Raw genomic sequence first — 26,640 nt, 5'->3', positions numbered from 1 at the left:
GTGTTGTTCCCCTCCCCGTATCCATATGTTCTCATTGTTCAGTTCCCACTTATAAGTGAGAACATGTGTTTAGTTTTCTGTTCTTGCATTAGTTTTCTGAGAATAGTGGTTTCTTGCTCCATCTACGTCCCTGCAAAGGACATGATTTCATTTCTTTTTATGGCTACATAGTATTCCATGGCATATATGTACCATATTTTGTTTATCCAATCTATCGTTGATGGGCATTTGGGTCGATTTCATGTCTTTGCTATTTTGAATAGTGTTGAGTTTAACATATCCGTGCACGTGTCTTTATAATAGAATGAATATATTCCTTTGGGTATATATCCAGAAATGGGATTGCTAGGTCAAATGGCATTTCTGGTTCTAGATCTTTGAGGATTGCCACACTGTCTTCCACAATGGTTGAGCCAATTTACATTCCCACCAATAATGTAAAAGTGTTCCTATTTCTCCACCACCTCTCCAGCATCTGTTGTTTCTTGTTTTTTTATTTGCCATCTGACTGGTGTGAGAGTATCTCATTGTGGTTTTAATTTCTATTTCTCTAATGATCAGTTATGTTGGGTTTTTTTCATATGTTTGCTGACCACATGAATGTCTTCTTCTGAGAAGTATCTGTTTATGCCCTTTGCCCACTTTTTATTTTTTTTCTTGTAATTTGTTTAAATTCTTCGTAGATTCTGGATATTAGATCTTTGTCAGATGGGTAGATTGCAAAAATTTTCTCCTACTCTGTAGGTTGTCTGTTCACTCTGACGATAGTTTCTTTTGCTGTGCAGAAGCTCTTTAATTTAATTAGATACCATTTGTCAATTTTTGCTTTAGTTGCAATTGCTTTTGGCATATTCGTCATGAAATTTTTGCCTGTGCCTATGTCCAGAGTGGTATTACCTAGATTTTCTTTTAGGGTTTTTATAGTTTCGGGTTTTACATTTAAGTCTTTATTCTATCTTGAGTTAATTTTTGTATAAGTGTAAGGAAGGGGTCCAGTTTCAATTTACCGCATATGGCTAGCCAATCCTCCCAGAACCATTTATTAAACAGAGATTCCTTTCCCCATTGCTTGTTTTCTTCAGGTTTGTTGAAGATCAGATGGTTGCAGATAAGCAGTATTATTTCTGAGTTTTCTATTCTGTTCCATTGGTTTATGTGTCTGTTTTTGTACCAGTACTATGCTGTTTGGTTACTGTAGTCTTCTAGTATATTTTAAAGTAAGGTAGTGTGATGCTTCCAGCTTTGTTCTTTTTGGTTAGGATTGTCTTGATTATATGAAATCCTTTGTAGTTCCATATGAATTGTAAAATAGTTTTTTTTCTAATTCTGTGAAGAATGTCAGTTGTAATTTAATGGGAATAGCACTGAATCTATAAATTACTTCGGGTGGTATGGTCATTTCATGATATCTATTCTTCCTATCCATGACCATTGACTATTTTTTTCATTTGTTTGTGTTCTCTCTGATTTCCTTGACAGTGGTTTGTAGTTCTCCTTGAAGTGGTCCTTCACTTTCCTTGTTAGATGTATTCATAGCTAATTTATTCTCTGTAGCAATTGTGAATGGGAGTTGATTCATGATTTGACTCTCTGCTTCTCTATTGTTTGTGTATAGGAATGCTTCTGATTTTTGCACATTGATTTTGTATCCTGACACTTCGCTGAAGTTGCTTATTAGCTTAAGAATCTTTTAAGCTGAGATGATGGAGTTTTCTAGATATAGGATCATGTCATCTGCAAAAAATGATAATTTGAATTTGTCTTTTCCTACTTGAATACGCTTTATTTCTTTATCTTGCCTGATTGCCCTAGCTGGAACTTTGAATACTATGTTGAACAGGAGTGGTGAGAGGGGGCATCCTTGTCTTGTGCCGGATTTCAAGGGGAATGCTTCCAGCTTTTGCTCATTCAGAATGATATTGACTGTCGGTTTGTCATAAATGTCTCCTATTATTTTGAGGTATGCTTCTTCAATTCCTAGTTTTTGAGAGTTTTTAACATGAAATGAAGTTAAATTTTATTGAAGGTCTTTTCTGCATCTATTGAGATAATCATTTTTTTCTTTAGTTCTGTTTATGTGATGTATTATGTTTATTTATTTGTGTATGTGAACCAGTCTTGCATCTCAGGGATGAAGCCAACTTGATTGTCCTGGATTAGCTGGATTCAGTTTGTCAATATTTTATTGAGGATTTTTGGATTAATGTTAATCAGGAATATTGGCCTGAAGTTTTTTGTTGTTGTTTCTCTGCGAGGTTTTAGTATCAGAATGATGCTGGCCTCATAAAATGAGTAGGGAAGAGTCCCTTCTTTTTAATTATTTGGAATAGTGGTACTTCTGATAGAATTCAGCTGTAAATCCATCTGGTCCAGGGCTGTTTTTGGTTGTCAGTCTACTTATTACTGTCTCAATTTCAGAACTTGTTATTGGTCTATTCAGGGATTCAATTCCTTCCTGGTTCAGTCTTGGGAGGCTGTATGTGTCCAGAAATTTATTCATTTCTTCTGGATTTTCTCGTTTATTTGCATAGAGATGTTTGTGGTACTCTAATGGTTGTTTGTATTTCTTTGTGTTCAGTGGTGATATCCCTTTTATTATGTTTATTATGTTTATTTTATTCTTCTCTCTTCTTATTAGTCTAGCTAGAGGTCTGTTTTATTAATGTTTTCAAAAAACACCTCTTGGATTTGTTGATTTTTTGAAGGGTTTTTTATGTCTCTGTCTCCTTTAGTTCTGCTCTGAGCTTAGTTATTTCTTGTCTTCTGCTAGCTTTGGGGTTCATTTACTCTTGATTCTCTAGTTTTTTCAGTTGTAATGTTAGGGTGTTGATTTGAGATCTTTCTAGCTTTTGATATGTGCAGTTAGTGCTATAAATTTCCCTCTTAATACTGCTTAGCTGCATCCCAGAGGTTCTGGTACATTGTCTCTTTGTTCTCATTAGTTTAAAATAACTTCCTGATTCCTGTCTTAATTTAATTACTTACTCAGGAGTCATTTGGGAGCAGATTGTTCAATTTCCATGTAGTTGTGTGGTTTTGTGTGAGGTTCTTAATCTTGAGTTCTAATTTGATTGTGCTGTGGTCTGAGACACTGCTTGTTATGATTTCAGTTCTTTTCCATTTGCTGAAGACTGTTTTACTTCCAATTATATGATCAATTTTAGAGTAAGTGCCATGTGGTGCCAATAATAATGTATATTCTGTTGTTCTGAGGTGGAGAGTTCTGTAGATATCTATCAGATCCACTTGATCTACAGTTGATTTTAATTCCTGAACATCTTTGTTAATTTTTCTGCCTCGACACAAATGGAAAGAAATTGCATGCTTATGGATAGGAAGAATCAATATCATGAAAATGGCCATACTGCCCAAAGTAATTTATAGATTCAATGCTATTCCCACCAAGCTACCATCGAATTTCTTTGAAGAATTAGAAAACAGTACTTTAAATTTCATATGGAACCAAAAAAGAGCCCATAGAGCCAAGACAATCCTAAGCAAAAAGAATAAAGCTGGAGGCATCATGCTACCTGACTTCAAACTATACTATAAGGCTACAGTAATCAAAACAGCGTGGTACTGGTACCAAAACAGATATATAGATCAATGGAACAGAACAGAGACCTCAGAAATAATATCACACATCTACAACCATCTGATCTTTGACAAACCTGACAAAAACAATCAGTGGGGAAGGGATTCCCTTACTAATAAATGGGGCTGGGAGAACTGGCTAGCCATATGCAGGAAACAGAAACTAGAATGCTTCCTTATATTTTATAGAAAAATTAACTCAAGATGAATTAAAGACTTAAATGTAAAACACAAAATCATAAAAACCCTAGAAGAAAACCTAGACAATACCATTCTGGCCATAGGCATAGTCAAAGATTTCATGACGAATATGCCAAAAGCAATTGCAACAAAAGCAAAAATTGACAAATGGGATCTAATTAAACTAAAGAGCTTCTGCACAGCAAAGAAACTATCGTCAGAGTGAACAGGCAACCTACAGAATGGGGGAAAATTTTTGCAACCTACCCATCTGACAAAAGTCTAATATCCAGAATCTACAAGGAACTTAAACAGATTTACAAGAAAACAAACAAACAACCCCATCAAAAAGTGGCTGAAGGACATGAACAGACACTTCTCAAAAGAAGACGTTTATGCGGCCAACAAACATGAAAAAAGCCTCATCATCACTCATCATTAGAGAAATGCAAATCAGAACCACAATGAGATACCATCTCACACCAGTTGGAATGGCGATCATTAAGTCAGGAAACAACAGATGGTGGTGAGCCTGTGGAGAAATAGGAATGCTTTTACACTGTTGGTGAGAGTGTAAATTAGTTCAACCATTGTGGAAGACAATGTGGCAATTCCTCAAGGATCTAGAACAAGAAATACCATTTGACTCGGCAATCCCATTACTGGGTATACACCCAAAAAATTATAAATCATTCTACTATAAAGACACATACACACCTATATTTATTGCAGCACTATTTACAATAGCAAAGACTTGTGTCTTGGTGGGCGCCTGTAGTCTCAGCTACTCGGGTGGCTGAGGCAGGAGAATGGCATGAACCCAGGGGGTGGAGCTTTCAGTGAGTGGAGAACGTGCCACTGCACTCCAGCCTGGGCAACAGAGCGAGACTCCGTCTCAAAAAAAAAAAAAGACTTGGAACCAACCCAAATTCCCATCAATGATAGACTAAATAAAGAAAATGTGGGTTGGATGTGGTGGCTCACACCTGTAATCCCAGCACTTTGGGAGGCTGAGACAGGTGGATCACGATGTTAGGAGATCGAGACCATCCTGGCCAACATGGTGAAACCCCGTCTCTACTAAAAATACAAAAATTAGTTGGATGTGGTGGTGTGTGCCTGTAATCCCAGCTATTTGGGAGGCTGAGGCATGAGAATCACTTGAATCCAGGAGGCAGAGGTTGCAGTGAGCCGAGATCATGCCCTGCATTCCACCCCGGTGACAGAGTGAGACTCCATCTCGAAAAAAAAGAAAATGTGTCACATATACACCTTGGACACCTTGGAATACTATGCAGCCATAAAAAAGAATGAGTTCATGTCCATGTCCTTTGCAGGGACAGGGATGGAGCTGGAAGCCATCATTCTCAGCAAACTAACACGGGAACAGAAAACCAAACATCACATGTTCTCACTCATAAGCGGGAGTTGAACAATGAGAACACATGGACACAGAGGGGAACATTACACACAGGGACGTGTCGGAGGGTGGGTGGCAACGGGATGGAGAGCATTAGGACAAATACCTAATGCATGCAGGGCTTAAACCTAGATGACGGGTTGGTAGGTACAGAAAACCACCATGGCACATGTATACCTATGTAACAAACCTGCCTGTTCTGCAAATGTATCCCAGAACTTAAAGTAAAAAACTCCTCATAACAGAAAAAAAATATTGCCTCGATGTTTCTAATATTGTCAGTGGGGTGTTAACATCTCCCGCTTTTATTGTGTGGGAGTCTAAGTCTTTTTTCAGGTCTCAAAGAATTTGTTTTATGAATCTGGGTGCTTTTGTATTGGGTGTATATATATTTAGGGTAGTTAGTTCTTATTTAATTAAATGCTTTACAATTATTTAATGCCCTTCCTTGTCTTTTTAAATCTTTGTTGGTTTAAGGCCTTTTTTGTCAGAAACTAAGATTGCAACCCCTGCTTTTTTCTGTTTTCCATTTGCTTGGTAAATTTTTCTTCATCCCCTTATTTTGAGTCTTTATGTGTTTTTGCACGTGAGATGGGTCTCTTAAATACAGCACGCCAATGGGTCTTGACTCTTTATCCAGCTTTCCATTCTGTGTCTTTTAATTGGGGGTATTTAGCCCATTTACATTTAAGGTTAATTGTGTTATGTGTAAATTTCATACTGTCATCATGATGCTAGCTGGTTATTTTGCATATTTGTCTATGTAGTTGCTTTATAGTGTCATTGGTCTGGGTACTTCAGTGTGTTTTTGTAGTGGCTGGTAACAGTTTTTCCTTTCCATATTTAGTGTTTTCTTCAGAAAATCTTGCAAGGCAGGCCTGGTGGTGATGAATTCCCTCAGCATTTGCTTGTCTGAAAAGGATTTCACTTATGAAGCTTAGTTTGGCCAGATACAAACTTCTGTGTTGGAAATTCTTTTATTTAAGAATGTTGATTATTGGTCCCCAATCTCTTCTTGCTTGTAGGGTTTCCACTGAGAAGTCTGCTGTTAGTCTGATGAGCATCTCTTTATAGGTGACCTGGCCTTTTTCTCTGGCTGCCCTTAACATTTTTTCCTTCATTTTGACCTTGGAGAATCTGATGATTATGTATCTTGGAGTTGATCTTCTCATGGAGTATCTTACTGTGGTTCCCTGGATTTTCTGAATTTGAATGTTGGCCTGTCTTGTTAGATTAGAGATTTCTCCTGGATGATATCCTGAAGTATGTTTTCCAACTTGGTTTCATTCTCCTTATCTATTTTAGGGACTTAAATCAGTTGTAGGTTTGGTCTTTTAACATATTCCCATAGTTGTTGAAGGTTTTGTTAGTACCTTTTCATTTTTTTTTTCTCTCATCTTGTCTGCCTGCCTTATTTCACCAAGTTAATCTTCAAGCTCTTATAGTCTTTCTTTCGCTTGGTGTATTCAGCTACTGACACTTGTATTTGCATTGTGAACAAAGCTGCACTTTCAGCTCCATCAAGTCACTGATGTTCCTCTCTAAACTGGTTATTCTGGTTAATAGTTCCTGTGATGTTTTACCATGGTTCTTACTTTCTTTGCATTGGGTTAGAACATGCTCCTTTAGCTCAGCAAAGTCCACTGTTACTCACCTCCTGAAGCCTCCTTCTGTCAATTCATCCATCTCAGCCTCAGCCCAGATCTGTGGCCTTGCTGGAGAGGTGTTATAATCATTTGAAGGAGAAGAGGCACTCTGGCTTTTTGAGTTTTCAGTGTTTTTGCATTGATTCTTTCTCATCTTCTTGGGTTTATCTACCTTCAATCTTTGAGGCTGTTGACCTTTGGCTGGGATATTTGTGGGACTATTTCCATTGATTTTGTTGTTGTTGCTTTCTGTTTTTCTTTTAGCAGTCAGACTCCTCTTCCGTAGGGCCACTGCAGTTTGCTGGGGTGGTCCATTCCATACTTTATTCACCTGGGTCCCTCCTGCACCTGGAGATATCACCACTGGATGCTGCAGAACAGCAAAGATGGCTGTCTGCTCCTTCCTCTGGGAGCTCCATCATCCCAGAGGGGCACCAACCTGATGCCAGCAGGAATACTCCTGTATAACATGCCTGGAGACCCTTATTGGGAAGTCTCATCCAGTCAGAAGGAATGGGATCAGAGACCCACTTAAATAAGTAGTCTGGCTGCCCCTTGGCAGAGCAGGTATGCTGAATTGGGGGGAATCCTCCTCTTTTGGACTGCCCTGACTCTCTGGAGCCAGCAGGAAGAGAAGACTAAGACTGCTAATTCCCAGATACCCTGGCTGCCCCTTCCCTTAGGGGCTTATCCCAAGGAGATCAGAGTTCTGTCCTTAAACCCCTGGCTGGAGGTGCTGAAATTCCTGCAGGGAGGCCCTGCCCAGTGAGAGAGGATAGGCTGGGGTCCCACTTAAAGAGGCAGTCTGGACATGATCTGTCATAGTCACTGTGCTGCACTGTGTGGAATTCCTCCCAGATGAAACCATCCAGTATAGCTGGCACCAGCATTGGAAAATGGCTGAATGGAGCCACAGTGATGGTGGCTTTCCCTCCCAACAGAAACTCAGTTGTCTTAAGCAGTCTACAGCCTGCTGCACTGGCCAGTGGGGATTCCAAGCCAGTGGGTCTTAGCTTGGGGGCTTTTATTGGAGTGGGGCCAACTGAGTGAGGCAGCTTGGCTCCCTGTCTTCAGCCCCCTTCCTACAGGAGTGGACAGCTCTATGGTCTTACTGGAGTTCCTGGAGCTAAAGTCTACAAAAATCCCTGCATTCTCAGTGCCTGCCAGATTTGCCACTGACCTGAGTGGCTGCTGTGAGTCTGCACATCGTTGTGCTTGGGACCCAAGGCCCTAGTAGTGTGGGCTTACAGGGAGATCTCCTGATCCATGGGTTGCAAAGATCTGTGGGAAAATCATGGTTTCCCTGGTGGGGTAGCACACAATCACTCACTGCCTCCCTTGGCTGGGGGAGGGAGATCTTTTTGTCTCCTGCAGGTGGGATCTTTTTGTCTCCCAGGTGGGGTGTCACTCCACCCTGCTTTTTCTCACTCTCCATGGGTCGTGCCAACCATCTAATCAGTCTCAGTGAGAGAACCTGGGTATATCAGTTGAAAATGCAGAAGTCACTCACGATTTTCATTCTTCTCAGTGGGAGCTGCAGACCAGAGCTGTTTCTACTCAGCCATCTTGGCCTTTCCCCCAAGAGAAAAGTTTATAGTGGTAAACACCCACATCAAAAAGTTAGAAAATTTCAGATTAGTGACCATCATACCTCAAGGAACTTCAGAACAAGAGCAAACCAACATCAAAGGTAGCAGAAGAAAAGAAATAACCAAATCAGATCTGAACTTAATGAAACGGAGATAAGAAAAACCATACAAAAGATCAGTGAAACCAAAAGTTGGTTCTTTGAAAAAAAAAAAGATTGATAGACCATTAGCTATAATAATAAAGAAAAAAGGGGGAAGATCCAAATAAACACAATCAGAAATGACAAAAGACATAATCACTGACCCCAAAGAAATAGAAAAAACACTCAGAGACTATTGCCAACACCTCTATGCCCACAAACTAGAAAACTTAAATGAAATGGATAAATTCTTGGAAATATTTCACCTTTTGAGATTGAACCAGGAAGAAATTGAATACAAGAACAGATGAATAATGAGTCCTGATATTGAATCAGTAATTAAAAACCTACTAATTAAAAAAAAAACAACCCTGGAGCAGATGGATTCACAGACAAATTCTACCAGATGTATAAAAAAGAGCTGGTACCAATCCTACTGAAACTACTCCAAAAAATCGAAGAGGAGGGCATCCTCTCTAACTCACTCTATGAAGCCAGCATCATTGTGATACCAAAATCTGGCACAGAACCAATGAGAAAGAAAACTTCAGACCAATATTCCTGATTAACATAGATGCAAAAAGCCTCAGTAAAACACTAGCAAACCAAATCAAGCAGTTCATCAAAAAGCCAATCCACCTTGATTAAGTAGACTTTATTCCTTGGGTGTGAGGTTATTTCAGTGTATAAAAATCAATAAATGTAGCTCATCCCATAAACAGACCTAGAAACAAAAACCACATGATCTCAAAAGATGCAGAAAATGCTTTTGATAACATTTAACATTCCTTCATGTTAAAAACCCTCAACAAACTAGCCATTGAAAGCATATACCTCAAAATAGTAAGAGCTATCTCTGACAAACCCACAGCCAGCATCATAGTTAATGGTCAAAAGGTGAAAGCATTTTTCTTGAGAACCAGAACATGACTAGGAAGTCCACTGTCACCATACGTATTCAGCATAGTACTGGAAGCACTAGCCAGAGTATCAGGCAAGAGAAGAAAATAAAAGGCATTCAAATAGGAGGAGAGGAAGTAAAACTATTTGTCTTCACAGATGATATGATACTATACCTTAAAAAAAAAAACCCATAGTATCTACCCAAAGGCTCCCAGATCTAATAAACAACTTTAGCTAAGTTTCAGGATACAAAATCAATGTACAAAAATCAGTAGCATTTCTAACACAAATAACATCCAAGTTGACAGCCAAATCAAGAATGCAATCCCATTCACAAAACCCACAAACAAAAAAATATTTATGGATACAGCTAACCAGGGAGGTGAAAGACCTCTACAATGAGAATTACAAAACACTACTCCAAGAAATTAGAGACAACACAAAGGGAAAAACATTCCATGCTTATGGGTAGCAAGAACCAGTATTGTTAAAATGGCTAAAGTGCCCAAAGCAATTTACAGATTCAATGCTATTCCTATCAAACTACCAATGACATTTTCACGGAATTAGAAAAAACATATAAAACTTATTTGGAACCAAAGAAGAGCCCAAATAGCCAAAGAAATGCTAAGTAAAAAGATCAAAGCTGGAGGCATCACAGTACCCAACTTCAAACTATACTACAGGACGACACTAACCGACACATAAACCAATGGAACACGTTAGAGAATCTAGAAATACAGCTGTTGATCTTTGACAAATAAAACCATCTGATCTTCAACAATGCTTACAAAAGCAAGCAACAGGGAAAGGAATCCCAATTCAATAACTGGTGCTGGGATAGCTGGCTAGCCATTTGTAGAAGATGGAAACTGGACCCCTACCTTTTGCCATATACAAAAATCAACTCAAGGTGGATAAAAGAGTTAAATGTAAAACCTAAAACTATAAAGACCCTAGAATAAAACCCAGGAAATACCATTCCAGACATAGGAACTGGCAAAGATTTCATAATGAAGATGCCAAAAGCAATTGCAAACAAAACCAAAATTGACAAGTGGGACCTAATTAAACTAAAGAGCTATGCACAACCAAACAAACTATCAAAGGAGCAAAACAGCATACAGAATGTGAGAAAATATTTGAAAACTATGCATCTGACAAAAGTCTAATATCTAGAATCTTAAGGAACTGAAACAGATTAACAAAAAATGAACAACTCCATTAAGAAATGGGCAAAGGACGTGAACAGCCACTTCTCAAAAGATGACATAAATATGGCCAACAGCATATGAAAACATGTTCACTATCACTAATCATTAGGGAAATGCAAATCAAAACCACAATGAGATACCATCTCTCACCAGTCAGAATGGCTGTTATTAAAAAGTCAAAAAATAACAGATGCTGGTGAGGTGGCGTAGGAAAAGGAAAATGTATACACTGCCGGTGGGAATGCAAACTAGTTTAGCTGCTGTGGAATGCAGTCTGGAGATTTCTCAAAGGACTTAAAATAGAACTGCCATTCAACCCAGCAATTCTCTTACTGGGTATATACTCAAAGGAATATAAATCGTTCTACCATAAAGACACATTCACAAGTATCTTCACTGAAGCACTATTCACAATAGCAAAGACATGGAATTGTCCTAGATGCCCATTAATGGTGGACTGGATAAAGAAAATGTGGTATATGTACACTATGGAATATGACGTGGGTATTAAAAAAACGAGATTATGACCTTTGCAGCAACGTGGATGGAGCTGCATAATCCAAAGTGAATTAATACAGGAACAGAAAACCAAATAGTGCATGTTCTTACTTATAAGTGGGAGCTAAACATTGAGTACACAGGGACACAAAGAAGGGTACAATAGAAACTGGGGCCTATTTGAAGGTGGAGGGTGGAAGGAGGGTTAGGATTTAAAAACTACATATTGGGTATTTTGCTGACTACCTGGGTGACAAAATTATATGTATATCAAACACCCATGACATAAAATTTATCCACGTAACAAACCCGTACATGTACCCCTTTAACCTAAAATAAAAGTTGGAAAGAAAAAATAGAAAGAAAATAATAATACTGCTTTCAGAAAGAGAAAAATGGGTGATCTCAGAGCCTGTATTATACTTGAATTCCCAGAGGAAAGCAGCTGATCCAGTAAGCATAGGATTTAGGTTGTCAAGGTGAGCCCAGGGTACAGAAATCTTATGGTGACAGAGTACACTGAAGTGGAATGTGTATTTGAAAGTTCAAACAGGCTGCTTTTAACTTGGAGGTAGGGCCACTCTTTTACAGAGCATCTAATGTTTTCCAGGACCCCAAGCAATATTCAACATTTATCTTGGGTTAAATCTAGAATCTTTGTAATTCAATAAAAGGACTGTCTCTTAGAGAATCAAGCCAGCAAATAGTACTATGGAAACTGGAATGCACCAAGAGAAAAGTGTGCCTTTGGGAGCTGGCAGAGTATAAAGAACCTAGATTAAATATTTAAGTAAACAAAAGTAGAGCAATGAACTACAGCAAATTAGCAGATAAAAGTGGTGTAAGTGGAAAGGATTTACCAGAATTCCCTTTTAAACATGGGCTGCAGAGCCATCTTAACGTGTCTTAAATAGTTGTAGGATGTAAATACCTATTATAATAAAAGAAAAGCTGGCATGGTTAGATCGGTTTCAAGGGAAGTTAATGAAGTCAACAGGAAGCAACTGGTATCAGGAGCTCTAAATCAGTGAAGCTGAAAGAATGAGGTTACATGGAAAAGAAAGAAAAGTGCCATCTATTTGATCCATGAAGTAAACATTTTTCTTGTTAAATAGTCTTAGTTTTAAGAAATGTAAACACTTGCTCATTGTAACAAATGAAGAGGAAGAAAACAAGTTTTAAAAAATATCTCCAGCTGACTCTCAGCCTCCTCCACTCCAATACGCCTGAGAATAACAGATTTGTGTCTTTTACAAACTATTATATAGATAAATGGGGCTGTGTGGCAATGTTTTTTTACAGAACCAATATACTACCATGATTTCTTTTTGCAATTTTATATTCTCATTTTGTAATGTATTATGGACAGCCCTTCAGATGAATAGACAAAAAATATTCCATTAATAATGGACTCTCAGATTGTTCCCAATGCTTGTCATTATAAGCAATGGTGCAAACAAACAAAAATCTTGTATGTGTATTTTTATATATAGTGCTGTCATTTCAGTACAGTCAAATAAAAGGCTTATGGAACTTTAATTATACTAGATAATGCCAGATTATTTTAAAATAAGTTTTAGCTATACACTCTCCCATGACCAATGTGGTTATAAAAAGGTTCCTCATGTAACTAGATCTGAATATTATAGGTATTTTGTAGAATTTTCCAAATATGAATAATAAAATATGTTTCTGTTGTTTTAACTTGCTTTTTCCTGAGTTTTGTGACTTTGGAGTGTGGGTGACAGCTTTTAAATAAACGTTTCTATCCATTGTATTGTTTCTCTTTTGAATTGCTGATTCATCTTTTTGGCCACTTTTTATGAATGTTTTTTCCTTTTTGGTTGTTTTTCATCATTTGTAGGATGCCTTTATATATTCTGAAACTTAGGTCATCTCTCAACTTATTTGGACTTTGTTTTATAGTTCATTTCATATAGGCAGTTTGCCTGTGTTACCAATTTTGTCACTAGATGTTTGTAATTTTTTTTGCAGTTAGAATATTTTCTTTTTAATTTAGCAGTAGAGTACCCCTAAAGAAGTGTTAGAAAATGTAAATGTACACCTCAATGAATTAGCACCAAATATACACCCAAGTAACCACTTTTTAGTTTAGAAAATTGACCATTGTCAGCACTGTAAAAAGCCGCCCGCCACCAAAAACCCATGCCACCTCCAACCTCTCCATCCTTCCCCAAAGTAGCCACTTTCCCAACTTCAAACTCTTTCTCTATATTTGCTTTTTATGTATTTTTTTCTTTTGTTAAACAACATATAGAATGAATAATAAAATGTTTATTATTTGTGTTTAGCTGCCTGGGTCAACATTGTGTGTTTAAATTCATGTATTGCATGAATCTAGTTGCTTTGGGTTGGACTTCCAGTACTATTATGAATAGAAGTGGGGAAAGCAGGCATTCTTCCTTGTCTCTGATTTTAAAGGAAAACTTTTCAAACTTTCATCATGTTTGCTGTGGGTTTTTACATATAATTTTTAATATATTGAGGTAGTTTTGTCATATTCCTATTTTGTTGCACGTTTTTATCAGGAGAGCATGTTAAATTTTGTCAGCTTTCTTTCTTTTTTGCATCAAATGAGATGATAGTTTGTCAGGTTCAAATCAGCCTAGCTGTGCTAATTCTGACCACAGGGCCAGAGGTTTTATAATGACTCCATGGCCAATTAAATGCTTTTGAATTCATGGTTTATTCTGAGGCTGTCAGAAGCCAACAAACATGCAAATTATACATAGGCATTATTGGTATACAACATACCTACAAATATATAGATGTACATACATTATTCAACACACATAGGCAGTAATAAGAGAGAGGGAGAACCAATCACAGGGAGTAGCTTGGAGATGTAGGGAGGCAAGTGCTCAGCAGAACTTCCAGCAGCCACTGCCCATAGAAAAGAGGCTTCACAGTTCTCCCCCCACCAAGAGCTTCTGCAGGCATCTAGGCCATGGTCAATTTATGTGAAGCTTTTATGACCCTCTGCAGGAATGTCCATAGCCATGATCTCAGTTGCCTTGCTTTCTTGTCAAGCCTTGGGGGTGTCTGTCCACAGCAGATGTTATCTTAGAACCTCAGCCTACCATACATGTGCACATCACTTTGAGGGGTCAGTAATTTCACTTTAGGCTGAGTCACTTATCATAAGTGACTCCATTTTGAGAAATTTAGGATCACAAAACATTATCACATATCAGATGATCATGTGGTTTATTTTCCTTCATTCTGCTGACATGGTATATTACGTTGACTGGGTGTTTCTAGGAAGTTGTTTATTTTATCTAGGTTATCCAATTTGTTGGCATATAACTGTTAATAGTACTCTCTTATAATCTCTTATATTTCTGAGATTAGTATTTTTTTCCTTAGTTAATCTAGTTAAAGCTTAGCCAATTTTTGTTAACTCTTTTGAAGAGCTGACTTTTGGCTTCATTCATTTTATCCAATGTTTTTCTGTTCTCCATTTTATTTATTTCTGCTATAATCTTTATTATTTCCCTCCTTCTGCTAGCTTTGGGTTTAGTTTCTCCTTTTTTTTATAGTACCTTAAGTTGTCAACTTAGTTTGTTCATTTGAAATCTTTCTTATTTTTTTTGTTTTCTGTTTTGTCACCCAGGCTGGAGTGTAGTGGAGTGATCTCAGCACACTGCAACCTCCACCTCCCAGGCTCAAGCAATCCTTTTTATCTCAGCCTCCGAAATAGCTGGGACTACAGGCATGATTACACCACCGGGCCTGGAGAATTTTTTTGTATTTTTGGTAGAGACAGAGTTTTGCCATGTTGTCCATGTTGGTCTCAAACTCCTGAGCTCAAGTGATCCACCTGCCTCTTTATTTTTTAATGTAAATGTTTATAGCTATAAATGTGCTTTTTAGGACTGCTTTTGCTATATCTCATAAATTTTGGTAGTTTTTTCATTTTATGAAATTAGACACATCTCTTTTTAAATTAATTTTAAACAATTGACCCTTTGCAATTATATTTACTACTGGGGTACAATTTTATGTTTCAATACATATATATGTTGTATAATGATCCATTCAGGGTAATGTACCCATCACCTCATGCATGTGTTACTTCTTTGTGGCAGGAGCATTCAAAAACCTCTCTTCTAGCTATTTTGTAACATACAATATTCTACTGTTAACCATACTTTTTAATTTCTTTTCTGATTTCTTCTTTGATACGCTGGTTATTTAATTTTAAGAGTGCATTTTTCAATTTTTGTGAATTTGTTAATCTTCCAGTTTCTTTGTGTTATTTATTTCTAACTATCTTGTATTTGGAGAACATACTTTGCATGATATCTATCTTTCTAAATCTATTGAGATGTAATTTGTGACCTAATATATGCTGTATCCTGGAAAATTACCCTGTGCAATTGAGAAGAATGTGTATTCTGTTGTTCTGAATTAGAATATTCTATATATATCTGTGAGATCTAGTTGGTTTATTGTGTTATACAAGTCCTCTATTTTCTTACTCGTTTTTTGTCTGGTCGTTTTATCCATTATTGAGAGTGAGGCACTGAAGTTTCCAAATATTACTGTAGAACTATTTCCTTCTTTCAGTTCCATCAATTTTTGCTTTATATATTTTACAGTCTGTTATTAGTGTGTTAATGTTTATAATTGTCTTCTTGCTGTCTTACATCTCTTATTAATTTATAATGTCCTTTTTATCTCTTATAAGCTATTTTATTTAAAGTCTGTTTTGTCTGATGTTAGTCTAGGCACACTTGCTCTCTTCTGGTTACTATTTGCACCGAATTTTTTTTTGCACACTTTCATTTTAAACCTATTTATGTCTTTGGAAATTAAGCAAAATTAATTGCAGTTTACCAAGCAAGCCTTCCCTTGGATGTTGCAAGCCTTCAATAGACTCTATAATTCCAAAATAATTATATCAGACAGATTCTGCCAGTGTAATTGTTGTCTAGGTGGGGAGGCTGAATTATTGTGCTTCCTACTTCACCATCTTCCCAGACTCCTCAAGTCTAATTGAGGTTTTAATGTGAACTTTTTGGTTTACTGATGAGGTTGAGTACCTTTTCATATCTATTTGGTTTGTATGTTAGGTGAGTTTCTTTCTTTCTTTCTTTTTTCCTTTTTGCCATTTAGATATCTTCTTTTTTGAGGGGCCTGCTGAAGTTCATTTGCACTTTTGTCCATTCAATTGTGTTTTCTTACTGATTTCTAGAAATTCTTTGTATATTCTAAAAAGAACTCCTTTATTGATCACATATATTTCAAATCCATTCTCCCACCCCATGGCTTGCCTTTCTATTTTCTGTCTCTTGATGAAAATTAATTCTTAATTTTATGTAGTCAATTTTATCAATTCTTTTAAAAAATAATTACTACACGTTTTGTGTTCTCTTGGAAGTATCTTTTCTTACTCTAAACTGATGAATTTTCTCCTATAGTACCTTTGAGAAACTTTATTAATTTACTTTCACTTTTAAATCTTCAAACCATCTAGGATTGGTAGTATGGTATTTGTTAGGGATCAAGTGGATACACATTTGACAATTACCCCTTAAAGAAAAGATAGTTGTTTTTCTACTTCTCAGTGTCATCTCGTTATAAACCAAATATCTATAGAAGAATATTTAGTTTTCTGGACTCTCTATTCCATTGGGTTTGTCAGCATGTCGGTCTATCCTTGCAAGAGTATCACATTGTCTTTATTATGAGGCTTTAACACAAACTTTTGATATCTAACAGTAAATTTTCACACCTTGTACCACTTTAAGAGTGTCACGACCATTCTTGCCCTTTTTCACGTCCACGTATGTTAGAACTGGCTTTTCAAATCACACATATACACACATTCACATACACACACAAACTCATTGGCATTTTTATTTGAATAACATTGCTTTTATAGATAGATTGGTTTGAGAAAAATCGAAATCTTAAAAATACTGAGTTTTCCAATGTATAAGTATAATTTATCCCTCTATTTATTTTGGTCTTCTTTAGTTTATTTCAATAATGCTATATTTTTCTGTGAAGAAGTCATGATCATCTTTGTTGCATTTTCCTAGATATATTTGATATTTTTGTGTTATTATGACTGATTTTTTTTTTTGAAACAGGGTTCACCCTGTTGCCCAGGCTGGAGTGCAGTGGCACCATCTAGGCTCACTGAAACCTTTGCCTCCCAGGTTCAAGCGATTCTCCCACCTCAGCCTCCCTAGGACCTGGAATTATGGGTGCACCCCGCCATACCTGGCTAGTTTTTTGTATTTTTTGTAGACATGGGGTTTCACCATGTTGGCCAGACTGGTCTCAAATTCCTGACCTGAAGTGATCTACCCCCCTTGGCCTCACAAAGTGCTGGGGTTACAGGCCTGAGCCACCATGCCCAGGCTAATATTTATTTTTAGAAAAAAAAATTCTTATATATTGATCTTGTAACCAACAAACTCCACAAACTATTTGTATATATTATCTATAGATTTTTTAGATTTTATATACGCCAGACAGCATAATACATAAATAAAATCAGTTTTGATTATTTATTTCCAAGAGTTATATATTTAAAAATATTTCTTGTTGAAGTAAACCTGCATATGGTAAAGTCATGAATCATAAGTATACATCTTGATTAATTATCACAAAGAGAGCAATGTGAAAATTAATTCTAGGTGAGAAAAACATCACCTGCACATATGCTGGGCTCGTCTCATTTAATTAACTGACTTATAACCCTGTAGGAAGAATTTTTATAATATTAAATTTAATATAAATGGGATCATAAATGTATTAGTCTGGGTTCTCTAGTGAAATGGAACCAATAGGAGACAGATATATCTATATCTACATATTTATAGCATTCTCTCTCTATGTGTGTGTGTATATATATATATATACACACAGACATATATAGACACATAGAAATATCTAGCTGTATCTATATGTGGATATATATGTTTATTTATGTATCTATCTGTATATGTGTATATGTGCTACATTTGTTAAACAAATGAATAATAATAAATGTGTAGGTTTATTTCTGTATTCTTCATTCTGTTTCATCTGTTGATTTGTCTATTTTTGCTCTAATATTGCAACTCTTAATTAGAGTAGCTTTATAATAAGACTTACTACATAGTTCATGTTCTCTAACTTTGTTCTTCTTTACAAGCTTGTTTTGGGTGTCTTGGCCCTTTATATTCCATATAAAAGTCATGAAAATTGCTTATCTACCTTCGAAAAGAAAACTGGTTAAGAATTTTATTGGGATTGAATGGGATCTATGAATCAATTTCAGGGACTGACATTATAACAACATTAAGTCTCCTGTATCCCTCTATGTTATTAGGACTTCTTTCATTTCTGTCAGTACTATTTTTTGGTTTCTTTCACAGATGTTGCACTTTTCTAAAGATTTATTTCTTTTTTATACTATTGTAAATCTTATTAATTTTTTTCCATTTGTTTGTTGCTAGACTAAAAAATACAATGGATTTTTTTTACATATTGATGTATCTGGTGACCTTGCCAAATTTTTTTAGTAATTCTGATAGTTTTTCTTTAGATTATTTTGGATTTTCTTTTTTTTTCTTTTTTTTATTATTATACTTTAAGTTTTAGGGTACATGTGCACAATGTTGGTGGGACTGTAAACTAGTTCAACCATTGTGGAAGTCAGTGTGGTGATTCCTCAGGGATCTAGAACTAGAAATACCATTTGACCCAGCCATCCTATTACTGGGTATATACCCAAAGGACTATAAATCATGCTGCTATAAAGACACATGCACACGTATGTTTATTGCGGCACTATTCACAATAGCAAAGACTTGGAACCAACCCAAATGTCCAACAATGATAGACTGGATTAAGAAGATGTGGCACATATACACCATGGAATACTATGCAGCCATAAAAATGATGAGTTCATGTCCTTTGTAGGGACATGGATGAAATTGGAAATCATCATTCTCAGTAAACTATTTTGGATTTTCTACAACATAATCAAGTTCTCCACGAATAATGAACATTTTATTTCTTTATTTCTGGTGACTATCCCTTTGGTTTCACTTACTTGCCCTTTGCATTTGCCAAGATCTCCAAAACAATGTTAAATAATTATTGTCCTTTTGTTCCAATTTCAAAGGAAAAGCTTTCAACATTTCTCCATCAACTACATAATCACTATCAGAGTAAGAAATTTCCTTCTGTTTATAGTTTGCTGAGTTTTAAAATCATAAATCCATGCTGAAATTTTTCATATGCTTTTATTCCATCTATTGACCTGATGATAATTTTTTATTTTCAATGAATTGAATTATTACACATTTTTAAATGTTAACTAATCTTGCACTGTTTTGAGTATATGTTTTTAAGGTATTGCTGAATGCAGTTTGCTATTTTTCTGGGAGTGGAATTTTGCTTTGACAGTTATGCATAAGATTGGTTTGTACTATCATTTTACTTTAATGACTCTGTTAGGTTTTGCTATTAAGTTTATGCTGGCCTCATGAAAGAAATTGGGAACCGTTCTTTTCTGTTATTTGATAGAGATGTTCCTTCACTTTTTCCTTTTTCTTTTGTGGCTGATAGTAGTGTAAGTAACAGGGATTACCTAGTTTATAAAGGCAATTGTTACAGATTGATTTATTTCCTCCCAAATTTTTGTGTTTATTTCATAACCCTCAATGTGAGTGTATTTGAAGAAAGGCCCTTTGGTGAGATAATTAAGATTAAATGAGGTTATAAGGATGGGGTCCTAATCCAACAGGAGTGGTGTCCTTCTAAGAAGAGGAAGATACATCAGAGATGTTTCACTACACATGCATAGAGCAGAGGCCATTGAAGACACAGCGAGAAGGTGGCCATGTGCAAGCCAGGAAGGGAGGCCTCTCTAAAATCCAAACTTGATAGGATCTTGGTCTTATCTTTAAAAGATAAATTTCTGTTGTTTAAGCTACCTAATTTGTGGTCCTGTGCTATGAAAGCCTGAGCAGACTAATATAGTTATTAAGAAATAAGATGTAGGCTCGGGGCAGTGGCTTATGCCTGTAATCCCAGCACTTTGGGAGGCCGAGGCGGGCAGATCACGAGGTCAGGAGATCGAGACCATCCTGGCTAACACAGTGAAACCCCATCTCTACTAAAAATACAAAAAAAAATTAGCCGGGCACGGTGGCAGGCGCCTGTAGTCCCAGCTACTCTGGAGGTTGAGGCAGGAGAATGGCGTGAACCCGGGAGGTGGAGCTTGCAGTGAGCCGAGATGGTGTCACTGCACTCCTGCACTCCAGCCTGGGAGACAGAGTGAGACTCCATCTGAAAAAAAAAAAAAAAAAAAAAAAAAAGAGAAATAAGATGTAAAACCAACTGGACCAACAGGTGACTCTTTCAAAAAAAGTTGTTTTTTAATTCCTTCTTTGGCCTCTTCTATGGTCATTGATTTATTCAAGTTTTCTTCTACCTGAATTAAAAATAGTATATTACATTTTTAGGAAATCAGCTACTTTCTCCAAATCTTAAAATTTATTTTTAATGTAGTATAAACTTAAAATCTCATTTTTAAGTTTGTAAATTAATTTCTCCATTGATCATTAAATGGATGGAACTAGTGAAATATTAAGTTAGATAGCTTGATCATTTTGCTACCCTATGTCTTGTTTTAAATAGTCTGTTTATTTAAAAACTTTTTGTTTACTTTTCATTTATTTTGTTTTCTCTCTTAGTACTCAAATGCAGTCAGCCACATCTCTTTTCTTTTGTCAATTCAAAAGGATCAATAGTAGAAAATATATGATATCAAACCTTGTATCTAGCTCAAAGTGGCAATTCACCCACCATCACACATATCTACCTACCCCCAGCCTGATCCTCCTCTTCTCTTCCTTCTCTACGGACAGGCATGTTGAGTTTGAAGTGTTTGTGTAGAATTATAATAGAGATCTACCATATGCAGTGAGATTTGAGACTGAAATTCAGAAAAGTTGTATGGAATGGAGCTACAAGTAAAAGAAGCATGATTCTGGATAAGATAGCATGGGAATATTGTATAGAGTGAGAAGAGGAGAGGGCCTAGGATTCAACCATGACTAGTTGCAACATTTAAAGGCTAAGCAGAAAAGTGCAAGCCAAACTGGCAAAAAAAGACAAGGAAAATGTGGCCACAGAGGTGGCAAGAGAATCTAGTGTCATGAAAGTCAACAGAATAGAGTGTTCTGGAAAGAGGCAATTTAATGATGCTGCATAGTCAAGAATAGAAAATGTCCAGTAGTTTGAGTGTTATTAAGGTTTTTGAAACCATATTAAAAACAATTTCAGTGACATAGACGAATGGAAACCATAATGAAGAGGATGAATAAGAGGAGAGGAAATTTGAAAAGTACTTTAACGTCCTCCCGTTGCTCTTAGCGTAAAATCCAAAATTCCTTATCTAATTTACAACACACCCTCTGACCTGTTCCTGCTTTCTTCTCTGCTCATCTCATGGCATTTCCCTACTTTGAACTCCAAGTAACACTGTGTTTATTTCAGTTCTCTGAATATGCCAGTCTTGTCCACCAGACTGTAAGTTTTATGAGGGATGGAATCAGGTCTGTCTTGCTGAATAAACTTCCTCAGTGTCTAGCAGAGTGGCTTACATGAGGTAGATGTCCAATAATGATTTCTTGAATCTATTAATAACACTTCTTGTGCCTAAATGAAATATAGGAGTGAGGGGAAGAAGACACAAGGTGAAAAAAGGAAGAGCCAAAAAGCAGAGGAGAGAACAAGAAGAGAAACAAAAGGCGGGGTAGAAAAAGAAAACATAAAAACAAATACAGAGGGCAACAATTACCATATTTCCTAGATAAAATCCAAAGTCTTTAATTATCTGTAGCTTACACATACTTGAACATGCTTTACCATGATTACACATGATTTACCTCTTGACTAAGAGGTACACATGATTTACCCTTTGACTAAGTTTGTAGTTCTCATCTGGCCATTGGTCCACATCCAGTCCAACACATTCTTGCACTATAGCCTACACTCGAGCCCTGGAAAACTGTATGCATTAATTGCATAGGAAATAATCTGTATTATTTGTTATATTATCTCTGACTACTAGGCTTTTAAAATGCTATTCCTTTTGCCTGGATCATTCCTCCCTTCCCAAAGTTCAAACAAGTGATTGAACTGTTTTCTACTAAACCATGTATCTCAGCTTAGATCTTACGTTCTTCTGAAAGTGTTTTTTCATAGTACTCCAATGAAGATTGCATTATGGCAGTATATAAATAACATTGTTTTTGGTACATAGTGTAAACTAATTAAAAATAAACATTATTATTGGTGTAGTGGTTATCTTTATATAATACTTAGAGTGATTGAGGGAAATATGTTTTGCTTTTGCCAAAAATTTATTATTGAGCTATGAGGGGGATTCTAGAGTATTAACCAAGTTCTTATTAGTTTTAAGCCACATCTGACTCACAATCAAGGTATACAAGCCATAATTAAGAAATTTGACATGAATTTTTTTTTTTTTTTTTGGCTAACTTTGCTATTTTCTTTTTAAACATTTTGGCCAACAGTTGTCACAGCAAGGATTTGTTATTTATTGAAAGTTTGCAATGATTAACAGGCCCTGTAGTGATGCACATATCCTGAGGGCTCAGAACAAGAGAAAAGGTACTTGTGTGCTCTTTTGAGAATATGTAGATGTAGTGGGGGAGTGGGTTACATGGACAGTGATGGTTTGATTATAGTGAGTATCTTCATCTGGGAATCCATGCTTTTGTTTATTTGAGAAGACAACTTCAAAGCAAAATCCTATTTTACGGACTTCAACAAGAAATATAGTCTTAGGAACAATGGGGTATATGCTTGGTTTTCTTCTGAAATAAACAGTCTTATTTTCTTTAAGAAGACAATACATGATATGGAAAAGGATAATCAGTCTTACTTTCTTTAAGAAGACAATACTTGTTTATGGAAACAAACAAAAAAACTGACAGAATTTTAGCTATTTTATAAACAGGATAAATTCACAAAAATGCTGAAATAATTTTATATATCTGACACAATCGAAGTACCACTTTACTTAAAATCTGAGATCAGGATTTACATGGTGAAGGGCAAAAACCATGTTCAACTGAATCTGAGTAAAAAATATCTTAGTCACTCACACGTCTAGGTTGGAATTATTTCTATAATTATCACACCTTTAGACCAATTTTTAAATATGGAATTATTTAAACCATGAAAATATATCATACCACACTTTTCAAAAAAGGGGAAATAATTTATTCATCAGATATCTACTATATGTCTACTATGTGGCATATATATGTTGTATATTTCAGTTGCTAAGGATACAGCAGTGAACAAAACAGACAAATATCTCTGCCTTTCTGCAGTTCCAGTCTAATATGGGTGGAGAAATGAATAATATGCAAATAAATCATATGTCAGAGAGTCTTGAATGGTATGAAAACAATGTAACTAAGTAGGGCGGGAAAAGTGGGTGGAAGAGTTGCTGTTTGAAAAAGAATGTGAGGAAAGCTTGAATGAGTTAGATGAGAATTGAAGTGGTAAGACTGTGGCCATCAGATATGAGGAGGAAGAGCATTTCTAAGGGCAGAACAGAGCAAGTACAAAGACCCAGAGATGAGGTTGTGCTTAATGTGTTTGGGAAATTGCAAGGAAGCTAGTGTGAGTATGATGGTAATAAGGGTCTGAGATAGTATGAAGGGCAACGTGAATGGAGGAGTGCATGTCAGGGAAGAAAGAGGTCAGAAAATTGGAAAGGGTATGGATGTGGATATTGGAATCATATTTATAGGGTATATGTCATATTTTGATACATGCACAGAATGTATAATGATCAAGTCAGGGTATTTAGGATATCCATCACCTTAAGCGTTTTTCATTTCTTTGTGTTGGGAACACTTTAAATCCTTTCTTCCAACTATGTTGAAATATACAATATGTTGCCGGGCGCTGTGGCTCACGCCTGTAATCCCAGCACTTTGGGAGGCCGAGGCGGGTGGATCATGAGGTCAGGAGATCGAGACCATTCTGGCTAACACGGTGAAACCCTGTCTCTACTAAAAATACAAAAAAATAGCCGGACGTGGTGGCAGGTGCCTGTAGTCCCAGCTACTCAGGAGGCTGAGGCAGGAGAATGGCGTGAACCTGGGAGGAGGAGCTTGCAGCGAGCTGAGATCACGCCACTGCACCCCAGCCTGGGCGAGAGAGCGAGACTCCATCTCAAAAAAAAAAAAAAAAAAAAAAATGTGTATTTATACACACACACACACACACACACACACACACAATATGTTGTTGCTAACTCTTGTCACCCTACTGTGCTATTGAATATCAGAAATCCTTACATCTGACTGTACATTTATATTTTGATAAAATGACATTCAAAGGAAGGTATTTTCGTGGAGGAGAAAGGGAATATAGCCTGAAATGAGCAGCTTCTAGAAGAGCAGAGAGGACAACTGGCTGGAGCGATGGGGAGAGAAAAAAGCCTGGTCTAGGGTTTTGAGGGATGTGGGAGAAACAGTTACCACTTGAGAAGGCTGCAGAGGAAGCAGTGTTCTCAGAGGTGAGACTCAATTCAACTAAAGCAATAAAATAAACGCAGAGTCAAAGTTAAAGGTAGGGGATTTTGCGGATGACTGACAGTTAATCAGTTACAAAATACTCAATGATTTGTCAGCTTCAAAAAGTGTTTTTGTGATTTGGCCTTTAAGATTTAATTTTAAAACCATACCTGCTAATCACTTATCTTATTTGTTCAGATTTAGAGGTGGAGACACAATCAATGCCAAGTTTTTGTAACTAGTCTAAATGTGAAATACACAGAGCTCTGGCCTTGCTCCAATTATGGGAATAATTATAAATATCATTTTAACTTCATTTTTCAGAACGGGGCCATAGCTGGCATAAAAGCAACAATTTATCAAACTGCCTGAGGGAATGATGTAAAAAATGCTCATCAAGAATATCCATCTGGACAGGACAAAAAATGACGCTGAGAGGACTTTGGAGAGTTTCTACCCAGTTTTCCTAAATTCCAGGAAGTTTTCTTAGTAGAAATGATGACGATTGAAAGCTACTTCATTTCTGGGATACTTGAGACTTCTGGTCTGCATATGTGACTGTAGGAAGAAATAAATAATTTATGTTTTGGAAAAACCCTAATTACCTAAAGATGACTCTCATGGAGTAAGAGGGAAATGGGCATTTGTCTTGTTTTCCCAAACTCTTTCAGTACTCAGTGAATAAAAATTAAGGTAACAACATGAATTCAGAAGGGCTTCTTATTTGAGCTCTCTTACCTGTGCAGACTTATATTATTGTGCGTGTGACAGGCATTTTCCTTATTTTATTTTATACAATGTGTGTGAATAAATTTTTATACAACTTCTTTTATTAAAGGCAGAGAATACTTCAGCTTACCTTTGTATTATCTACATTTTGGAAACAGAATGAATATTCAAATGTTGAATTAGCTTGAATAAATGAATAGTTCTTATTTTCCAAATTTTCCATTTTTAAACACATGTGATTACCAGTACCAAGAAAAGTTTCAGAAGGTAAAAAGAAAAAATAATAACTATTTTTCTGGTTTGTCTTCGTCTTTCATTGTCACATATTTTACTTCTTAGTCTTGCTTGATAGCAGTCATGCAAAAAAAAAATCCAACTTCGAAAATCAGGCAGTTAATGTTTTTACGGATATGATAAATACACCAATGACTCTTCCACAAAGAAAATGTTAATCTTCAAATGTAATACACATAAAACCTAGCTTTCTTAGCGTTTAATGCCAATATCACTTTCAAACAAGCAACAGCCTGTTACCCAAGGAATTAAAAGTAATTTGCATCTTTAATGAAGCCTCTCTTGAAATTACCACAGGGTAAAATAAAGAATATATTCGTAACACATAGAAAAACTTCTAATACATAACTTTTCCTTATATGTTTTAGTTTTACCTATCTCCCACAAATAAGTGACTATCCCAAATCTCTCTCCTCTTCCTTTCTAAACTACTCCAAACTCTCTTTTGACCTTTGGTTATGATGATCTTACAAATTTTTTTCCCATTGCCATTATTCTATCCCCTGACCTGCTGTGACATCCATTTACATAAAATTGTCCAGAAATCTGTTGGTGAGACCAAACCTTCTTTAGATGAAATGGGAAAACAATGGGCTGTGAAAACTCAAGGTTTAATATTTTAGCCCTGGCCACATAAGTTATAGTAGGGGTTCAGCAGAAGTGAGTGAGAAAGAAAAATCTTTATTTGATCTTCAGGATTTCCAACTAAAAACACCAGTTAGAAAAATATTTACATTAAGCCTCCAAAGTAAAAAGATTTTGCTGGGTCTTTGCTTTAGTTTAGATTTGAAATAGAAATGAAAACTTCTCATGGCTCTCATTCCATATATGGATTAATTTC

The 26,640-nt window shown here is 36.3% G+C and overlaps 1 protein-coding gene across 1 annotated transcript in view; it reads left to right on the top strand.

The window, feature by feature from the left end:
* LOC129525965 (T-box transcription factor TBX1-like) overlaps positions 1-25,196 on the top strand; it is a 363,418-nt gene extending 338,222 nt beyond the window's left edge. The window contains exons 1-2 of the transcript XR_008670552.2: positions 23,730-23,834; positions 25,101-25,196. The gene's annotated coding sequence lies outside the window, so the exon portion shown is untranslated. Of the gene's footprint in view, positions 23,835-25,100 lie in introns of the transcript that reaches the window.
* Positions 25,197-26,640: the final 1,444 nt, after the last annotated feature.

The sequence above is a fragment of the Gorilla gorilla genome, chromosome 10, assembly GCF_029281585.2.
Source record: "Gorilla gorilla gorilla isolate KB3781 chromosome 10, NHGRI_mGorGor1-v2.1_pri, whole genome shotgun sequence".
NCBI lineage: Eukaryota > Metazoa > Chordata > Mammalia > Primates > Hominidae > Gorilla > Gorilla gorilla.
The sequence above is the reverse complement of the archived record's forward strand: the minus strand, read 5'-3'. Positions and strand labels throughout refer to the sequence as shown.